General features: G+C 36.1%; 1 pseudogene across 1 annotated transcript; it reads right to left on the bottom strand.

Annotated features, from left to right (window-relative positions):
* Positions 1–16,607: 16,607 nt before the first annotated feature.
* On the bottom strand, positions 16,608–18,331 carry LOC105553505 (annotated as a pseudogene). The gene is made up of 2 exons (XR_001008161.1): positions 18,231–18,331; positions 16,608–17,389 (listed from the first exon to the last, which is right to left on the bottom strand). The product of XR_001008161.1 is annotated as an elongation factor 1-alpha pseudogene (transcript).
* Positions 18,332–21,486: the final 3,155 nt, after the last annotated feature.

Here is a 21,486-nt window from a genome sequence, read left to right as displayed (position 1 = left end):
TCTTGCTTTATTTAATCCTTTATCATTATATAATACTCCCTTTCTCTTGTTTTCCTGTTGTTGATTAAAAGTCTGCTTCATCCAGTATAAAAATGGCTACTCTGCTTGCTTTTTTTTTTTTTTTCCATTTGTATGAAATATCTTTTTCTACTCCCTTGAGTCTGTCTTTAGTTATTTGGGAAGTCTCTTGTAGGCAGCAGATAGTCGGGTCTTTTTTTTTTTTTTTTTTTAAATCAAATTTGCCACTCTCTATATTTTAAGTGGAGTATATAGGCCATTTATACTCAAGGTCAATATTGATATGTGAGGTTTTTTTTCTTCTGGTCATAGTTTTTTTAGCTAGCTGCTTTGGAGTCTAAACTGTGTAATTACTTTATGGGATGTGTGAACTTTCTACTTATATGTGCTTTTATTATGGCAAGTATCACCTTTTCATTTCCATGTTTAGGACTCCTTTGACCATTTCTTGTAGGACCTGTCTAGTGGTGATAGATCCCTTAGCATTTGCTCATTTGGGAAATACTTCGTTTCTTCTTCATTCATGAATCTTAGTTTGGCAGGATATAAAATTCTTGACTGGCATGTTTTTTTCTTTTAGGAGGTTAAAGATAGGCCATCAATCTTTTCTGATTTTTAAAGTTTCTGCTGAAAAGCCTGCTGTTAGTCCGATGGGATTTCCTTTATAAGTGATTTGATGCTTCTGTCTAGCTGCCTTTAAGATTTGCTCTTTCATGTTGACCTTGAATAGTCTAATGACTACATGGCTTCATGATACTTGTCATGTAGAGTATCTTGTGAATATTCTTTGCATTTCTTAAATCTGGATGTCTACATCTGTAGCCAGATCAGGGAAATTTTCCTGAATTATTCTCTCAAATACGTTTTCCAAACCTCTTTTTCTTCTTTTCCCTCAGGAATGCCTAAAAGTTGTAAGTTTGATCACTTTACATAATCTCATATTACTCAAAGTCTTTGTTCACTTTTAAAAATTCTGTTTTCTTTATTTTTGTCTAACTGTGTTAATTTGAAAGACAGGTCTTCAAGCTCTGAAATTCTTTCTTCTGTTTAGTGTAGTCTTGTTAAAACTTTCAATTGTATTGTGAAATTCCTTCAGTGTATTTTATATTTCCAGAAGTTCTGTTTTTCAATAAAACAGAACTATCTCATCTTTCATCTCCTGATCTGTTTTTCTGCCTTTCTGTGTTATTTTTCGACTTTTACTTAGATCGCACTGAACTTGCTTACAACCCATACCTTAAGTTATTTATCTGTCATTTCAAAGTTTTCATTTTGGTTAGGACCCATTGCTGGAGAGCTGGTGTGGTCTTTTGGGGGTATCACAACATTTTGTTTCTTCATGGTGCTGGAGTTCTTGTGGTGGTTCCTTCTTATCTGTAGAAACTGTCACTTTTTATTTTTGAATTTACTTTCATTTGGGTGAGTTTTTTTTTCTTCTCTCTTTGAGCGTATGACTGTTGCATATACTGGGTAGGGTCTTTTGGCTTTGCTTCTATGTAGTTTTAGGGGGCCAAAGCTCTGTATGAATTAGTTGGTTATAGATAGCATAGTGGTTTTTTCAAATGCTTGTTGTTTGTAGGTTGTAGTAGCAGTGTGCTGTATGTGTAATAGGTTCACTGTTTCCAACAAAGATAGAGAGAGCCATATTTTGTTCTCCAGAACTTGGGAGCCATATTTTGTTCTCCAGCACCTCTGTCAGCAGGAATTACATTGGTTTGGACAGTTCACCATGCGTGCCAGTAGGTGGTGCTTGTGAGCGACAGCTGGCTGTTGTACATTAATGTCAGAAGTTGTAATGGACAGTAGGGTTTGACCTCCCAGCCAACAGATGGTGCTTGTAGGCAAGATGAAGTTACAGTGACAGTAATGGCCTTTTTTTTTTTTTTTGAGGCAGAGTCTTGGTCTGTCACCCAGGCTGGAGTGCAGTGGTGGGATCTCGGCTCACTGCAACCTCTGCCTCCTGGGTTCAAGCAGTTCTCCTGCCTTAGCCTCCCAAGTAGCTTCTCCTGCCTCAGCCTCCCAAGTAGCTGGGATTACAGCTACCACCATGCCTGCCTAATTTTTATATTTTTAGTAATTTATAAAAATTTTAAAAATTATATAAAAATATAATTTTTATATTTTTAGGGGTTTCACCATATTGGTCAGGCTGGTCTTCAACTTCTGACCTCAGGTGATCCACTCACCTTGGCCTCCCAAAGTGCTGGGATTACAGATACGAGCCACTGTGCCCAGTCGGTAGTGGAATTTGTACTTGGTCTTTGTTGATATGTTGACAGGGGAAGTACTGGGGTGTCCCTGACAATGGGTGGGGTGTGTGGCTCTCAGGGGTCACTCCCCACACTCTGCTGCCAAGGCAGCTAGAGGCGACAAAGCTAGACACTGCTGGGTCAGGCTGGTCCAGGCTCTCTGGAGCAGGTACAGGTTCTGACCTTGGTGAAGTTCTGGGGCAACTCTCAGGCCACTGGGACAACCCTCCAGGGAAGGGCAGAGGCATCTCTCCTGTGCCACAGAGCCAGCTCAGAGGAAGAGGGGTGGTGTGGGGTTTTCAGCACAGTAGGGAGCTGTGGGGCCTACCCAGCTCCCACACCCTGGTCTGGTGGGTCTTCCTCCTCTCAGTGTCTGGCCCTCGCGACAGGCCCAACCAGTTAGGCTACTTCCAAGTCATCTATATCCAGATCGCTGAGCCATTCCAGGCATTCCAGAGTATAAAATTCCCTGGGGCAGAAAGTAAGGCTTTCAGGCCAGACACATTCCAGGTCTTGTGAAACGAGGGGTGCCCAATTTCTGCGCCATGACAGGGACCTGCACTAAACTCTTCTCTGTGTTCTGACAGTGAGGGCTTCTCTACTGCTAAAGATCAGGCCACTAGTCTCATCTTCATACCCCTAGGCAGTATGGTCAAGTCCTGGGGAACTGGGACCAGACCAGCAGATTGTCCCCTGGCCACTCAGGGTCATGCACGAGCTGTGATGGAGGTGCTGAACTGCTCCTAGGCTACCAACAAACAACTCCAGGCAGGGCAGTGGAGGCTGTGCTGTGGGTGCCCACTTGCCCAACGTGGGAATGACAAGCAGGTAGTCTTGAGAGGACCAGCAGGCATGAAGGGCACATGATATGATGCATCTCAGTCCTGTGACAGTGATGGTTCTGTCTTGGGCCCATGAACACACCCAGCCTCAGATCCCTTCTGGCCTCCACAGATGGCAGGAGCTGCAGCCACTTAGGGCATGACCCAGAGCCTCAGGGGATGGGTGCCTAGAGTTATGTTTTGCTATAGCTGCCCAGCACACTGAAGTCTTGAGGGCTCCATGCAGGTTTAAGCGGTGCCTCTGCTTGTTCTCCAGACAGCGTTCCTTGCCACTCCAAAGATCTACAGGAGTCATGGGAACTCCCATAGCTAGGATCTCAGAGGTCCACGGTGGGAATGTGGTGCCCTGGGTTTCCTTCATTCATCCCTTCCTGGGGTTCAGTCTGGGTCTAGGGGTTGGTTCTGGTACCTAGCAACACTCAGCAGGATACTCCACTTCCTTTCTCTTCAATCACAGTGTCTTCCATCACATCTCTATTACATTTCAGTGTTTTCTCTCTAGAGATCCATTTGAAGTGTGAAGGTTTACTTGATATTTTGGTTCCTCTCTGTGGAAGAGACACATCTTAGCTGCATCTAGTCAGCTGTCTTGAATCTAATCTCCTGGACTCATTTCTATTCAATTGATCTCTATGTCTATCCTTATGCCGGTACCACACTGTCTTGATTACAGTAGGTTTGCAGTAAGTTTAAAAATGAAGAAGTGAGAGTTTCCTAGCTTTGGTTTTCTTTTCCAAGATTGCTTTGGCTAACCTGGGCCCCTTGCATTTCTGTATAAATTTTAGAATCAGCTTGCCCATTTCTTCAGAAGAACCAGTTGAGATTTTACTAAGGATTGCATTGCATCTGTAGATCCACTTGGGCAGTATTGCATCTGAACAACATTAAGTTTTCCAATCCATGTACAAAGAATGTCTACCATCTATTTAGGTCTTTAATCTGTCTCAGTGGTGTTTTCAGTATACAAGTCTCGTATTTAAAAATAATTTTATTCCTGGCTGAGCGCGGTGGCTCAAGCCTATAATCCCAACACTTTGGGAGGCTGAGGCGGGTGGATGATGAGATCAGGAGATTGAGAACATCCTGGCTAACACGGTGAAACCCTGTCTCTACTAAAAATGCAAAAAATTAGCTGGGCATGGTGGCACATACCTGTAGACCCAGCTACTTGAGAGGCTGAGGCAGCAAAATCGCTTAAACCTGGGAGGTGGAGGTTGCAGTGAGCCGAGATCGCACCACTGCACTCCAGCCTGGGTGACAGAGAGAGATTCAATCTCAAAAAAAAAAAAAAAAAAAAAAAGTAATAATAATAATTTTACTCCGAAGTATTTTATTTATACCGTTGTATTTTTAGACTACTTAATTGAAATGGTTTTTTGTTTTTTAGTGTATACAGCCTGAGTTATTTAACAAGCAGTTTTGGTAGGTTTTGTTGATTTATTCAGTCTCTTACCTAATATTTCAACTATTGTAATTCCATGCAAAAAGATGTCATTACCACGTCAGACAAGACAATTTTATGTGAAAAGCCAACTAGTTCATTTTTGCACTGCTCTGTTACTACTTATATGCCAAGTTCATATTCTAACCAAGTGTCTTCTAATCTTTATTTTCCTTTTTCCTTTATGACTCTTGTCATATCTACATGCCATTTAACATACTTTTTAAAAAATCCAATCACTTTTTCAATGTAAATGAATTTATCTAAAAGGAAATGTTATATCACAGATTTAAGAAGGCAATAATGTCTTCCCCTATGCATTACAATAAATATATTACTATTAAAGTAAAAAATGTCATGTCTCTGCCACCTAAAATTATTTTTAGGCAATCATAAGTTTACTACCCTTTGGGAAGCTCTATTATAACCAGTTTAATTAACCGAATAAATAAAAATTTCCCTAAAATTTATTATTTCCTGATGGCCAGATGATTACTTAGTGACAGAAAGCAAATAATTAGGGTCACTATCAGATCATCTATGCAAAACACAGGAATAATTCTACCAGTTTTAATTGTGTTTTCTAGAGAATATCTAAGGAATATGTATGAGTTTATAATACTCCTATGAGTAAAATCTGCTCTCATTCAATGCTACATTGGATAGCATGGATTATATCACACTGTTATCTGATAAGTATGATTAATTCCCTCTTAGAAGGTAGGAGCTGTGTCTATTTAACTTGCCCATACAGCATGCAGCGTAACTTTATGTTCATTTGGGAACTTAATAAATTCAAGTGGATGATATAATTTATTTGTTAATCACCAATCATTCTGAAAAATAATGATATACCCAGGTCTGATGGTTCCACCCCACAACAGTTGTTTTTTTTAAATTGAGGGTTGAACATTATCGAAAGACCTCTACTTAAAAGGAAACACAGTAGAAAATTGTTCGGCTTTTCAACAAAAAGAGGGAGCTTTCGTCTTTGATAATTAAATTCCTTTCAAAGATAAGAATTAACTGAACATTTATTTTACTTGGAGAATAACAATATTTATTTAAGTAACAATTTAAAGCATTTTATCTAAAAAAGAAAACACTTCTTGTCTGGATTTTTAAACAGTCCTTCAGTAAAAATCAGGCCACAGAATTTTTTGCAGAAATAATTAGCTATGTGTTTCATGGTAGGGAAACAGAGACTCTTGGCTTGTCTCCTTTTTTTGTTTATTTGAGACAGAGTCTCACTCTTGTCGCCCAGGTTGGAGTTCTGTGGTGTGATCTGGGCTGACTGCAACCTTCACCTCCTGGGTTCAAGCTTCTTCTGCCTCAGCCTCCTGAGTAGCTGGGATTACAGGCGCTCACAACCATACCCAGCTAATTTTTGTACTTTTAGTAGAGACGGGGTTTCACCATGTTAGCCAGGCTGGTCTCAAACTCCTAACCTCGTGATCCACCGCCTCGGCCTTCCAAGTGCTGGGATTACAGGCACGCGCCACCATGCCCGGCGGCTTATCTCTTGACACTACAGTTTTGAAATGTTTAGAGAAATACCAAAACTAGCTTCATTCTATCCCTTTCCATCCCATGACACTCCTTCCTCAAATCTAGGTCCAGCTTCTGTGAAGCTAGAGACAACTTCCAAGTGTAGAAAGGGTCTTTCTTATAGTTACTCCCATGGTCTAGTAATGCAAACGCTAAAAGAGTAATTGTAATCTAATCAGGAAGTAAAGAGACACAACTCACATAAATTGATTTTGAACATAAAATTTCCTAGATGTGGCACTTCAGAAAAAAGAATCAGTGAAGCCAAAGAGGCTGGGGAGTGTATTGTTCAATAAATACACAGAGTATTTGAGAAGTTTTATAATCTAATATAGGCTGTGACTTATAGCTTGGCACCATATTGTTATAAGCAAAATATACCTGAAATTAATTTTAGTGAGGTTTTTAAATTTTGTTAAAAATAATCAGGGAAGATCCTTTTAACTAAGAGCAAACAGCTAATTGTACTGTTTTATAATCTGCATCTTCACCACCTATAAAGTGTATGTTCCTATATTTCTTTTGGTTGCACTGTAACTGTGGTGGTAGAGTTGTTTATCTTGATTAAAAAGATGATAGAGCATCTATCTGACTGGCAATCTAAATAGAAATTCCTGTTCAAAGGTGACAGGAAGCTCTTTGATCAAATGTCCAAACTAAAGGTAATGTAATCATGTGTCTTCCTGTTGAAAATGCCCTTCATCATTCAAGATGTTTATACACTTGAATGGAGTGATTAGGATTAATGAAACTGTTGGTATTCCAGAATCCTAAATTAAACATCTATAAGGCCATAAATTTTATTTTTCTGCTCTTTTAAAGACAGTAGGAGGATATATTGTTTTGCAACAGTAAAACTAAATCTGGATCTATATTTCCTCTCGTACAATTTTTTTTAGAATAGCAAACACATCAAACAAGACAGATAAAGCAGAGGACTTGGTCTTTTAAGTAATAGAAAATTGAGGTGAATGTCTAAAATCTCAGGCCTAATGACTCTTGGTAATGGAAAAACTCAGCCCCTTTGCCAGTACACATATACTTTTGCTTTGATTTAGTCAAGGTTGTTGAAATAATTTTGCTTCCCCAGTTTGTGCCTCCTTGGTATTGGACACAAGTCTTGCCCTCCTTTGTATTAATATTAGCCTGCCCTTCTTCCCTGCCTCTTTTTCCTTCTCCCTTTTTCCTGATGCCCTGAGTTCCCATCCCTCACTAAGGTGATAGCTTTAGACCATCACTTTAGGCTAGGCTAAGATAAGCATTCTTTCATATTTATTTGTCATAAAAATATGTATATAAATTAAGATTTAACTTTTTATGACCTGTGACCATAACGTTCTAAGTACAAAGGTGTCTGAATTAAATTATTATAATTATCAAGAAAATACAAATAACAAAAACATGAATATGTTATGCATTTGATAAATGGGTGGTAAATATAAAAATAAACTTTTATTGGTAACCTGGATCTTAATGAGATGGATATGGAACTATTTTCTCTAATTAGTTTGTATGCACAGATGTGTATTAGTTAACACTAGGGTATGTCCTACGGGAATATATCATGGTAAGGTTCAGGATGGGTGAGAATGACATCTTTCCTTGTAAGGGGGAAAATGACTATCATGAAAGGGGATATAGGAAAGTAAAACCTACTTCTTAAGCAGAGATACTTTCTCAGTCAGTGTCTTGGTACATTTCAGGGTTCTTATGAAAATTATTACTTGAAAAATATCCTTATTTTGTGCCACTTGGGTGTATATTTGGGAATAAGTATAAACCAATTCAAAGACTGCTAGTATGGACAGTTACAGGTCACTTCTTTGTGGCTATTAGCCTAGCCCAAGCCTTGTGTTCTCCATTAGAGACGAAGGACCGTCTTTGATATAAAAGTCAAAACTGAGCTATTGTCTGTGGAATGCTAATTGCAAGGTATCTGGAAACAACCAGGAGATGCCAAGAGTATTCCAGATAACAGATTTTCCTCAAGGTATACCAGAGGTACTGGGATTGTGTATCAACCAAATTTATTTAAGACAATGGCCATTTGCTTTACAGACATTAACCCATCTTAGACAGTACATAATATTTAAATCAATTTTCTATATTTAATTCCTTATCTGAGAAACTTTAGCCTCAAAGTAAAACTGTTTGTGTAAATGTTGATTTTCTGACATTTCCTCAGAGTGAATCTCCTTCGCATCCTCCTTGTTCTGATGTTTGTTGTTGTCATTTTCCTTTTTTTTTAACTTGAAAAATTCAGAAAGGGAAGAGATTAATAATGACCCATATCCTGTGACCCAGGACTAATAGCTGTTAACATTTTGACTTTTGTGCTTTTGTCTTTTCTCTATGTGTATTTTTAAAAAAGATTTCATAAATGACAAATGGTATTAGTTTCTTGTGGCTGTTGTAACAAGTTACCACAAATTGGGTGACTTAAAAATGTTAACATTTTGACTTTTGTGCTTTTGTCTTTTCTCTATGTGTATTTTTAAAAAAGATTTCATAAATGACAAATGGTATTAGTTTCTTGTGGCTGTTGTAACAAGTTACCACAAATTGGGTGACTTAAAAATGTATTTTCAGTTCTGGATGCTTTAGGTCTGAAATGAGTTCCACTGGGCAGAAATCAAGGTGTGGTCAGAGCTATGCTGCCTCCAGAGGCTCTAGGGAAGATTCTGTTGCCTGCCTTTTCCAGCCTCTGATGACTGTTGCCATTCCTTGGCTTGTGACTGCATCGCTCCAGCCAGCAACTTCCAACTTTTTTCTCTCTTTTTTCTGTCTTTGCATTGCCTTCTCCTTTGTGTGTCTGTGTCAAGTCTCCGTTTACCTCACTGTTATAAGTACAGTTGTGATTACATTTAGGACCCAGTCTGATAATTCAGAATAATCTCTTTATCTCACAATCCTTAAATTAATCACATCTGCAAAGTTTTTGGCATATCGGTAATATTTTTAGGTTCTAGGATTAGAACCTGTATCTTTGGGGGTTGGGGCACTTTCAGCCTACCACACATTTGAATATATAGTCTATTTAAATTACAATTTGGGATTTTAGAGATAAAGCTAAAACCCCACTTGCTCCCAATTTTGGACCTCTCCAGATTCTCCAGAGATCACCACCATGTTGTTTGCCATCCTTCTAGAACTTTTAAAAGTCTTTCTCTCTCTCTCTCTCTCTATATATATACACACACACACACACACATATACACACATATATGCACACATATACATATACACATATATACACACACAGATATCTACAGATGTAGATACACACATATATGTATATTAGAGATAGATACACACAGATGTGTATCTATCTCATCTATCTATCTATCTATCTTTTTGTCTATCTATCTATCTATCCATCTGTCTATCTATATCTATATACAGCAGGTATATTTACTGTCCAATATAATAAATATGTTTCTTTTTGGTGCAAGATTGGGCAGGTTTAGTGCCTGCTATGAACAGATTCGAGTTCCCTAAACTCTGAATTCCACTCCCACAATGCAACCTCCTACATGTGCACTCTTCACTGGGTCTCTCTTTGTCAGCTTATGGGAATTGGGACTCAGAGATAGAGCACAAATTTGCTGTATTGCTGTGACTAATAAATAGTTTGCTGCTATTGCTGCTATTGCTGTGACTAATGAACTATCCTGTGTCTCTGATTCAGGAGACTCATGTCTTCCACAAGTATCCAGTAAACTGTGGTTGGCTAATTTGCTGGCTTCTAAGTAGAATAAAAGCTCTGACATTTCATAGTTCTTTCATTTCCAAATTTAAAGCTAGTATAGCTGATAACTGCAGAAAAATGCTATGTGAGCCCTCAAATTTAGATTTCAAAAAAGTTTAGATAGAAAACTGATTTTTTAAAAGTAAATCATATATGAACAGGAAAATTTATACTTTTAGACTTACACCTACATGCACACATACATATATAACACACACATATATATACACACACATATACATTATGAAAAAATCACATAAAAACTTTAGAGAACACTTGTAAAAACAAGAAGAGAAACAAGTTACTTATACTGTCATCATTGTGAAATAACAACTACTGTTAAAATGTCTTGTTCTTAAAAATTGGCTTTGAAATTCCTGCATCTGACTGATTCTGCTACATTTTCTTGACAGTGAAACTATGGTCTTTGTTGGGGACTAGTGGTAATTGTGTTTTATATCAATATCATAAAGGTAAGATGTATCTCAAATATGCTATATTTTCTTTACCAATGCATACTATACCTGTAAACTGCATTTTTTTCTTTTTTTAACCTTAGATATCTATTTTAATGTTTACCTTATAAAAGAACAAACATCTAATAACAAACTTTTTATCTGGCCACATTTGTATTGTTCTAAAATTCTGAGAATTCTTAAATAATACATATTCATTCTATTGATATAATTATTGATTTTCTTCATTCTTAATCCTGTTCTTAAAAAAAAAAAAAAACTGTCAACTGTCATTCTCACAGATGTTCTACTTTTTCCTATCCCCTGGGTCAGCTTCATTCTTTTCCTAAAACATCTTTAAATTCATTTTGAAGATTTGAAGAAATGTACTTTTTACTTATTGAGAGAAAATAACTTTTTAAAATAAACTACTAGTTTTTTAGTGGAATCCTGGACCATTAATCTGAAATTCTGCAGTGAAGGAACATGACTATTTTCTGTAATAAGTATAACACTATTCACAGCTCAAAGAGAAGAAATAAATGCGGAAGAGATCCTTGGACCTTAGTTGAAAGAAAATTCCACCTGAAGTCTAAAATAAAAAGAAAATGAAACAAATAATTTTTAATATTAAAGTATTGAATAAAATACATCATAAAAATACCATTTACATTATTTAAACAAGCTCATATTTATACAAAGTCTATAAGAACTCCCCCACATATATACATTTTTAATGAATACAAACCCATACTTTATATTCTTTTAAAAATCGTTTAAATGATCCCTCATAGTCAAAGCAATGTTGCCAGTGTATTACTATTTGCAGCATGTTTTCAGAAAGATAATATGTCAGAGACAATGACATGAGTCAGTATGAGTGATTTTATAAAAAGTTCATGTAAATGAGAGGATTTTAAATGTTTTCACTTCCGAGAAGTGGTAAATATTTGAGGTGATCGATATGCTAACTGGCCTGGTTCGATCATTCTACAATGTATATATGTGTTGAAATATAATAGTGCATCCCACAAATATATATGATTATTGTTTGTCAATTAAAAATAATAAAATAAGAACTTATCACAGATGATGAGGCCTGCTATGATCTGAATGTCTGGGTCTCCCAAATTCACATGTTGAAACTTAACCTCCAGGGTAATGATATTAAGAGGTGGGGCCTTTAGGAGGTGACAGGGCATGAGGGCTCCACTCTCATGAATTCGTACTATTGTAACAAAGGCCTGAGGGAGCTTGTTTGCCCCTTCTGCCTTTTGAGAACCCATATAAGGCACTATCTCGTACACTGAATCTGCTGAAACCTTGATCTTAGACTTCCCAGCCTCCAGGAACTGTGAACAATAAATTTCTGTTGTTTATAAATTAAAAAAAAAAAAAAAAGAGTTCATGACCCTTCAAGGTAAGTCATTTTATCATGAAAAAAAGGAAGGATGAAGGAGACCTTGTTTCAGAAATAAATTTTCATCTATTTTTACTATTTTTCATCTATATTTACTATTTTTCATCTATTATTTGAATGGAATAATATTTTTCTAACAATAGATTTTTTGAAAAGACGGAAGCCAACATATAGCATGGTTGCAATGTTTAAATTAATGTGAAGAATGTGTTCCAAAGAAGTGAACCATTTCAAAGAGATAAAGTCCTCTTTGTCTTTTTTAGCAACAAGAACAATGGTTGTAAGAAATCTAGTTTAGGTTTTTCTAGGACCATGTGGTTTTGAGGTACTCAGCCATTTTACTTTCTTATTGCCAAAGAAGTTATCATTCAGATAAAAAGATTCTTGGAGGCTTTAAAATAAAATATGTGATTATACTTTATCAGTAAATCTTGCTGTATAAGTCAACTTGCCACCATTGGTCTTTCCATAGTAGCTCAAGTCAACATTAACCATGGACCACTATGACTACTTGGAAATTTTGTCACTCCTAGTGATTCTATTTTTCTATTTCAAGACTTTCTGACCCTTTCTTTAGTGTTAACCTCCTTTTTTTTGTGATGGCATTTCTGGGAATTGGTGGATTTATTTCACTTCTTCCTTGTTTCCCACAGCTATGCCAAAAGGTTGCAGTTATATCACTACGTGTTTATTTCTTTGCTGCCTGCTTGGCATATGGACAATATATTTCTGCTCTTGAACCATCTGAAATTCAACAGTCTTCTCTTCACACAAGCAAAACCCAGCTTTGATGATGACAGCTTGGCCACATGCCAGGGTCTTGCTTTTAGTTACTCTTGCTTGGTAATTTATTATAAAGAAAGTATAACATCTGGTTCATTAGGAAAAAGTTATCAATTGTATATAGTTAAAGCTGTGATAAATTTTAAAATGTGGTAGTAAAGAATCTGTTCACTGATTAAAACTAGAAAAAAGTATCATCATGACTAGTAAGTTAAGGTCAGATAATAGAAGTGGTGGGATTTGTGGTAAGACTAAATAACAAATGGGGAATTTTAAACTTTTTTGTTGCTTTTCATATTCATGAAAAGTCAGTGTGATTCATGCAATGACTCTATGAGTTAGATATTTTATGAACTCTATTTACAATTGGTGGGCATAAAACTTAGGAAGATTAAATGACTTGTCCTAGGAAATACACCTAGTAAGTTGCAGAGAGGGTCGCAAACTCTGATACCTGACTTTTTTTATGGCAGCGTGCCTATCTGAGGAGTCAACAAAAAATATATAAGTCATATCACAAGTGGAAAAAAGGAGGGAAGGATATTTAGGTTTCATCTAATCTCTAAATGTCTTCCTTTTTGGGGCCAGAAATATTATCTTTCACTATTCCAGATTATTGCTAAAATGTATTAAATTTATTGGGCAACAGGGAATGGTTTTAGGGTTCCCCATCCATCTCCATTAGGATGTATTAATTCATTACAGTTGTTACTTCAATTCAGCCATTTTGGAAGAAGCAGAGGTTGTTGGAGGTTGAGAACTGAGAAAGTAGATTTTAATAGGAAACAGGGATTTGCCTTGAAGGCGGTTGTGGTACTATGACCAAAGAGTTAGATCAAGAGGAGAGTGTGAGAGTTGACAGGGTATAAAAGGCAACCCTAGATAAATTTAGACCACTCTCTGCTCTGGTAAGGGCCAGACAAGAAACCTGGGATGGAAGTAAATCAAGGCTAGAGTTAGCAAAAATCATACTCTGATTCAATATTTGTTCTTGCCTTGTTCATCTTTTTCTGGTTCTGCTAGATTTTCAAAAAGTCAGTCCCAAAAGCTACTGTCATATGATATGGCAGAGCACTTCTGTTCGTGTCAGCTAAGGGAAAAGTCTGCTGCAGTTAAGATTGACAGGGGCAAACTGAGGTGGGTGGGGGACATAGGCAGTAGCTCCTTTGTTCTGTCGTTAATGGGAAACAGACATCTAAACACCTCTTGTAAATGCTCGAATTTATCTCAAATATATTAGGCACCATTATGGTATCCTTTATTCAGTCTTTGTACCATGAGTATGAAGACCCTTCCAGCATTTTTACAATGTGCTTCACTTTATGAAGACATGTTCCACCTTAAGAAGACTCATCTAAAATGAAATTAATGAGTTCCTTCTTAGGATTGGGTTACATGCCGATGCACATATTTGCTTTAGACACACCCTTTTTCCACAGCGACCCAAAGGGCAGCTGGGCATTTTATGTAGGAAAAGAGAATTCTTTGTGAGAATAGCCTCACGTTTGGTGAAGAAATTTTACCCAAAACTGAAATACAATGAAGGAGGTGCAGACTCTGTTTCAACTTAAAAAGTTCATGTTCTTTAAAACATGAAAATTTATTTAAAAACCTTAGCTATACCTTTCCAAGTAGAATAATTTTTCTACACAAGTTCCTTCTCATTGATTTTTTTCCTACTTAGAAAATTTCCACTTTTTAATGATTTACATTTACTCACTGAAAGATTGTATGATAATTAAAGTCAAACTAAAGAATAAGGATTTTTTTTGTTAGACAATATTTTAAAACTGTTTTAAGAAAGATTTAAAAATTGAGAAAAAACATCCTAAATTTTGGTCTATGGTTTTCTCTGATTTTGTGGACTAGATCGTTAATCAGAAGGCTATAATTTATTAGATGAGTGAGCAACTGCCAATGTGAGATTGTAATTTGTAGACAAATAGCTGAAATTATTGGTTTGGGTGAATTCAACATATATTTTACCATTTTGTAAAATTGCCCAGCTTGAGATACTGCTTTCAGAGAATTTATCAGAATCATATACATTAAGTTCATAGATGATTATTTTTGTGTGTTCCTTATTTTGAGGACACATTTAGATTTTAAACTGTACTCGCAGTTACAGCGAGGTAAATAGCACTTGCTTTTCTGATTCAAAAAAGTGTTTGATAAAACTACTTCTCAACTATTTTTTTTTCTCTTGCAAAAGGACAAGTTAATATAAATACTTTCTGGTACTTAGAAAAATCATAATTTTCTAGCATCTCAGTCAGGACTCTTTTGGCACATATTTTGCAGTCTCCCTTTAATTGTTGACTTGTATATTCATGTGTAGTTTAATTCAGTTTAAACTGACTACCAGGGAAAGGCTTCAGGCTATTAGGTGGAGATTACAATTATGTTCTTATTTCACTTGTGGAAAGGGCCAACTGTGAAGTACTTCTAGGAAGACTTTATCTCAGTCTCTGTACTGCGTATGGAGCTGTGCTGGTGAATAACTGGTTTGCCTTCTAAAGGTTTCATAGAAAGTAATATATGTCTTGTCTTATCAACCTTGTCACTTATATTCTGAAGGCTGAAAATTCTGATTGTCTTGAAAGCAAGAAAGGGTCATCCCTACAGTTTCAAAAGATGAGCAAGACAGAAGTTTAAATGTGTAGCTATTTTTTCTTCTGAATATTGTTACTTATTTTAAGGATAGTAATACAACTTATCGTGATGAATTTAAAATATTTTAATCAGTGAAAGGTAGAGTTGGTTGCAATTCTAATTAATTTAGATTCAGACAAATTAATTAAATCAGAATTTCAGATAGCATGCATTAAATATTATTTCCAGACTATTTACATTTTTCATAATAAATTCACACAAAATGGGAGGCAATATTTAATCAATTTAATAAAATGTTTCTTCAAAGCTTTAACAGAGCAATTATAAATACGTAAATTAATTTGCTAAATAAAAATATTGCATATGTTAAAAAGTTGAATAGAGCACCTATTTAGAAATATATTCATGCAATTCTACTTCATTTATATAACTAGTAAACTTGCCTTCCTTAAATTTTTCTGAAAGGCTGTTTACTTTTTGAAACTGTACTCATAGTCTTCACATCTCTTGGGCCCCTGAAGGAAAGATATAAAGTAATCAAAGGAGGAAGGATCCAAAGAAGCAGAAATATAATGATTAGAGAGCCAGAGATATTATTATTTAAATTGTCAATGGAGTAAAGTTTCAAAAAGCAGTTCCTCATTAACAGTGTTAAGTGCAGCAGAAAGGTCCAGTAAAACAAAGACTAAGAAGCTCACATTGCATTTGGCAATTTGGGGTTCATTTGTGATTTTTCTGAATGCATTTTGAGTAGAATTATCGAAATCAGATTGCTGAAGCTAAAGGAGAAAATGGGAAGTGAAAAATTAGAGACAAAAGATCCGGTTAATTTTTCAAGTCTGGATGGCTAAGGTAGGGAGCAGATGGCAGAGGAAATGACGGTGCTAAGGGAGAGTTTTGAGGAAGGAAGGCAATTGTGCATGTTAATACACAGAGGGACAGCCACTGTCGGGGAGAAGTTAAAAAGAAGGGAGAAGAGAGGTATTCAACAAATACTGTATACATGAATTTCTTTATTCTATTAGTAAAAATTTAGTTACACCAAGAAGCAACTTTTTTTGGGCTTTAGAGTTGACAATCAGAAGAGTTATAAAATTGTATTTGTTTCTAAAGTTTATGGTGTGTACTCCCCCAAACTACTTTAAAAATCTACTCACATCATTCTTTCTCACCAAATTTCACCTAGTTGGGAAGTGTTTACTATTTCCTATTCTTGGGGAGAGCTTAGGTGAGATTACTATTACTTCTTAAATATATATATATATACACTTCTTAAATATATATTACTTCTTAAATATATATATATATATATATACACACATATACACACACACACACTTCTTAGTAAACTTCATTTTAATGGGTCTCAAAATGACAGATTTTTGGTCAAGTTTTTTTCATTAAAAAGTACTGATTTTAAAAACTAATCACTTAAAATGGCCACACACATTAAAAAAAAAAAAAAGAAAAGATAAAGAAAAGAACAACAAAAACCAAAGTGGTCCACAAAACATTCTCCTTTCCTTCTGAAGGTTTTATGATGCATTGTTATCATTAACCAGTCATTTACTATTAAACTTAAATGGCCAATTGAAACAAACAGTTCTGAGACTGTTCTTCCACCACTGATTAAGACTAGAGTGACAGGTATTAGGGACAATATTCATTTAGCCTTCTGAGCTTTCTGGGCAGACGTGGTGACCTTGCCAGCTCCATTGCTTTGATGATACCCACAGCAACTGTCTGTCTCATATCACAAACAGCAAAGCGACCCAGAGGTGGGTAGACTGAGAAGCTCTCAATACACATGGGCTTGCCAGGAATCATATCAACGATGGCAGCATCACAAGACTTCAAGAAAGTAGGGCCATCTTCCAGCTTTTTACCAGAAGTGCTATCAATCTTTTCCTTCAGCTCAGCAAACTTGCATGCAATTTGAGCCATGTGGCAATCCAGTACAGGAGCATAGCCAGCACTGATTTGGCCTGGATGGTTCAGGATAATCACCTGAGCAGTGAAGTCAGCTGCTTCCATTGTTGGGTCGTTTTTGCGGTCACCAGCAACGTTGCCTTGACCAACACCAGCAGCAACAATCAGGACAGCACAGTCAGCCTGAGATGTCCCTGTAATCATGTTTTTGATGAAGTCTTCATGTCCTAGGGCATCAATGACAGTCACGTAATACTTGCTGGTCTCAAATTTGCACAGGGAGACATCAGCGGTGATACCATACTCACACTCAGCTTTCAGTTTATCCAAGACCCAGGCATACCTGAAGGAAGGTAATTTTAATTGCTTTTTCTTATTCTTGTATTTTTAATAGGTATTGTAAAATTAAAGTAGTCCAATTTACTCAGAATTTCTAGGAAGTTATTTTGGACAGTTTGCCATAGCATTTTCTAGTATCTTCAAGCAAAATTAGTGAAGGTTGTTATTTGGATACATTTGAACGAGATAATTTTAAAATAGAGAGAAAGTCATGATGGAAATAAAATATGCAGATTTAACTTTTGATCCCTCTTGTAGGTGAGAGGTGATTATGATTAAGTTTGATTGTTGCCAATGAATTGTTAAGATCCTGCTTCCTTTGGCAGAAAAGGAATGGGGTAAAAGGAAAGAAAAAGGAAGTTAAATAGCTACTCTGTTATTTCCAAAGTAAATAATTATAGAATAAAATGTATGTAACTACCTCAGCCTGTGAAAGGTCAATTACTCCTTTAAATACTTCAGAGGTGGGTACATTAATTGTTGTATTCCTTGATTCTTTCTTTTGTTATTGAGTTAGTATATGGACAATGCAGCAAATATAGAAATCTTTCTTTTGTTCCAATACTTTTTCCTGTTAGACTCCAGGCAAATTTCTAAAAATATTTGTACCTATCTAAGTAGGATAACTAAATGTCACCACATCTTAGAAGTTTGATTCATTCTGTCAGTCTGCTTGGACTGCAAAGGCAATTATGAGGTAAACCAAAACTTTGAATTTGTTTTGTTTGGGAGCCCCTGAAATTTCCAGTTTTTTCTGAAGTCATTCATTTTAGTTAAGGGCAAATTTGGATTGTAATTTGTGTCTTTTTTCATCGAGACTTTAAGCTTGGCTTTAGTTTCCTCACCTGCTGGTTAAGAGTTCATAAAATGTTTGTGTGTGTTTGTTTCTGTGATACGAAATAATTCCAGTGTGTTTAACAGTTTCCCAGAACGAGAAACTGTGCATCCTGGTAGATTTTCAATCTACTGATGGCAAGGAAAAGCAATGATATTAATATAGATTATTTCCACTCCTCTATTTTTCTTTCATCTTATCCTTAAATGTGACCAGGCAACATAAACTAACTAAAGTCTTCTAAATGTATGAGACATGTTAGAAATGATAAATCAGTGAGAATGAAAAAAGGATTTGAAGTTATCTCTAAGCAGAATACTTACTTAATATATACTTATGCAGCATTTGCCATGTGCTAGACCTTGTGCTAAATATTTGCAAATATTAGTTCATTTTGAGCTCCTAATACCCAGAGAAGATAGATACCATTGTTATCATTCACATTTTACATATGAAGAAATGTAGGCATTGAGAGGTTGAGTAACATGGCCAGATTCACAAAACTTCTGGCAATGAAGCTGGGATTCAAGCTCTCTGATCTGTGTTCTTAATTATTCTGCCTAGTTATTCTACTTCTCATTATGTGGTGATGAGTTAACTGCATTGTTGTAAGAAAAAAAAAATGATGACCTGGTGAATTTCAGTCTTTGTAGTGAGTTCTTCAAATTATAATTTGTGAGTGAACCACTGGCCTCTCTCCTTAATTAAATATTAAGAAATATAAGTGCAGAAAAAGTATCTGATCCATCCTTGTATCCTGAATTTCTTAGCAAACTAAGAACATAAGCATGTGATCATTGTACTTCAAAGGGAATCTTTTTTGCAGATAGATGAATAGTCCCAATTATAAACCTTGTATTCCTCCTGAATTAGGCTTTTTACTTCTCTGATTGCCTAACTGTCCAGCAATTAGGCTTAGTGTTAGGCCACTGCACTGAATACCTCTAGGAGGTGCCACTCATAGAGCACACACGCCAAATGGCACAAACTACCTATATGGCTGAGTGCATTGGCTCTGCTATGTAAGTCAGTATTCTTTGGTCTAAGTCATTAATGATGAATGGCTGCTTCATTGTAGACAATGTGTGCTAGTAACCCCAAGAAAGTGAATAGAAGGTTTGATAGGGTTAATAGCAGTGATTAATTCATTAATTCCTTAATTCATTGAGACACTAGAATACAGAGGTTAGGAGCTGGGGTCTAGAGTCAGAATATCTGGACTTAAATCCCAACTCCATACCTTAACTAGCTGATGACCTCTGACAAGTATCTTTCTCAAGCCTTCGGAGTTCTCACTTATAAATAAAGATTTTAGTTCCTACCTCTGGGATTTTTGTGATGACAAGACAATTATATTACAGAATGTTAAATATTATATTATATTGAAAATTACTTCACCTCCCCGGGCCTATGTTTCCTCATTTATAAATGGAGAAAAGGAGGCAGGAGATAGGGATGTGGGTGAGGCAGGGTAGAGTTGGGGTATGCTGGAGGTGGAAATAAAGGAGGATGAACTGAGGTCAGTGGTTATCAAGGTTTTGAGTTTGACAACCAGTGAATCACATATACCCATATATGTTGTACTGGGGGTCCCCAAGACCATCCTTAGATTTGATGCTTCACTGGAAGGTTTCACAGAACTCAGAAAGCGGTTATACCCATGGTTGCAGATTATTACAGCAGAAAAGATACAGATTAAAATCAGCAAAGGAAAAACACACAGAGGGTGAAATCTAGGGATAAGCACATGGTTTCAGATATCTTCTTCAAGTGAAGTTGTAGTAACAGCAGACAGTGCTTCATTCTCTCAGTAACAAGTTGTGACAGCATGTGTGGCCAACCAGAAAAACTCACTCCAGCATTTTTGGGATCAGTCTTGGGGATCAGTCATGTAGGCATGAGGTGCTGTTGTGACTGACCTTAGCTACTCAGTCTCTAGTCCCTCGCAGAGGTCAAACTGACAGAAAATGGTCCTAGGTCCCAGGTGAACAAAAACAGGCATTCACCATACATCACATTGTTAGCAGAAACACTTCCGGTATGGCCCAAGGCTCAGGTATAAAATAACATGTTTATTAGGTAGGATATTCCAAGACCTTATGGGTTATTTCTTAGGAGCCAGTGAAGGTCAGCCTTGAAGACGGTTGGAATGCACAGGATTTGAATAGCCCAAGTCCAAGTTAACTCTTTACTGCACATACATATATACTTATACATATTGCTTAGGTCTAATTCTTCCAAAATTTACGTTAAAACCTAGTTCTTGTTGTGGTGGTATTAAGAGGTGGAGCCTATTTGGAAATAATTAAGTAATGAGGTCTCCACATTCATGAATGGGATTAGTCCCCTTATAAAAGAAACTTAAAAACAGTTTCCTGGCCCTTCCTGCCATGTGAGTTCATAGCATTCTCTGCTGATGCCATGTGAGGATGCAATAATAGGTGCCATCTTTGAAGTACAGAGCAAGCCCTCACCAAACACTGAGTGTGCTAGTGCCTTGATATTGGACTTCCCAGCCTTAGAACTGTAAGCAATGAATTTCTATTTTTATAAATTACTCAGTCTCTGATAATTTTGTTATAGCAGCCAAATGAACTAAGGCAAATATACATATATGTATGCATACACATAAACAGATATATATATATAAGATATATATGATATATATAAGATATATACATATGATATATATACACACACACATATTTAAGGTTTTGATGAGACTGGAGTAGAATAAAAATCATCAAATTGCCAACTTTTTAGTGTTGCAGATAAAGCTTTTAAATGAACTGTATTCAACTGTCACCATTACTTAATAAAATGAAGGTCATTTTTACTAGCAAAAAAGGTAGAGGGACTCAATTGCAGAATATAGATGTCCTTATTGAGATAAGACATTCATGCATACATATGCACATATGCATTCACAGAGCAAAAATAGTAAAATGCATACATTTATAATATAAAGGCTTCTTTTATACCATTTCCATAAATAATTATTTCCTTGAACAATTATCAATTTGGAAATCTATATTTGATTATATATCACAAAGTAGAGCTTATTCATCCAACTGTTTCCTATACTATGTTATTTTTTCACAGTTTAACATAGAAAATACCGTTTGCAATACATAGAAGTGTTGGCCAAAAATAGAAAATAAAACCTATTTTATTTCATTTGGAATATTCTGGGAAAACTAAACTGAAAGTCCAAGCAATGATTGTGTCATACCTTTGGCTGCAGTTTGGATGACTCACTAGAGCAG

The sequence above is a fragment of the Mandrillus leucophaeus genome, unplaced genomic scaffold, assembly GCF_000951045.1.
Source record: "Mandrillus leucophaeus isolate KB7577 unplaced genomic scaffold, Mleu.le_1.0 Scaffold1167, whole genome shotgun sequence".
Classification (NCBI taxonomy): domain Eukaryota; kingdom Metazoa; phylum Chordata; class Mammalia; order Primates; family Cercopithecidae; genus Mandrillus; species Mandrillus leucophaeus.
The sequence above is the reverse complement of the archived record's forward strand: the minus strand, read 5'-3'. Positions and strand labels throughout refer to the sequence as shown.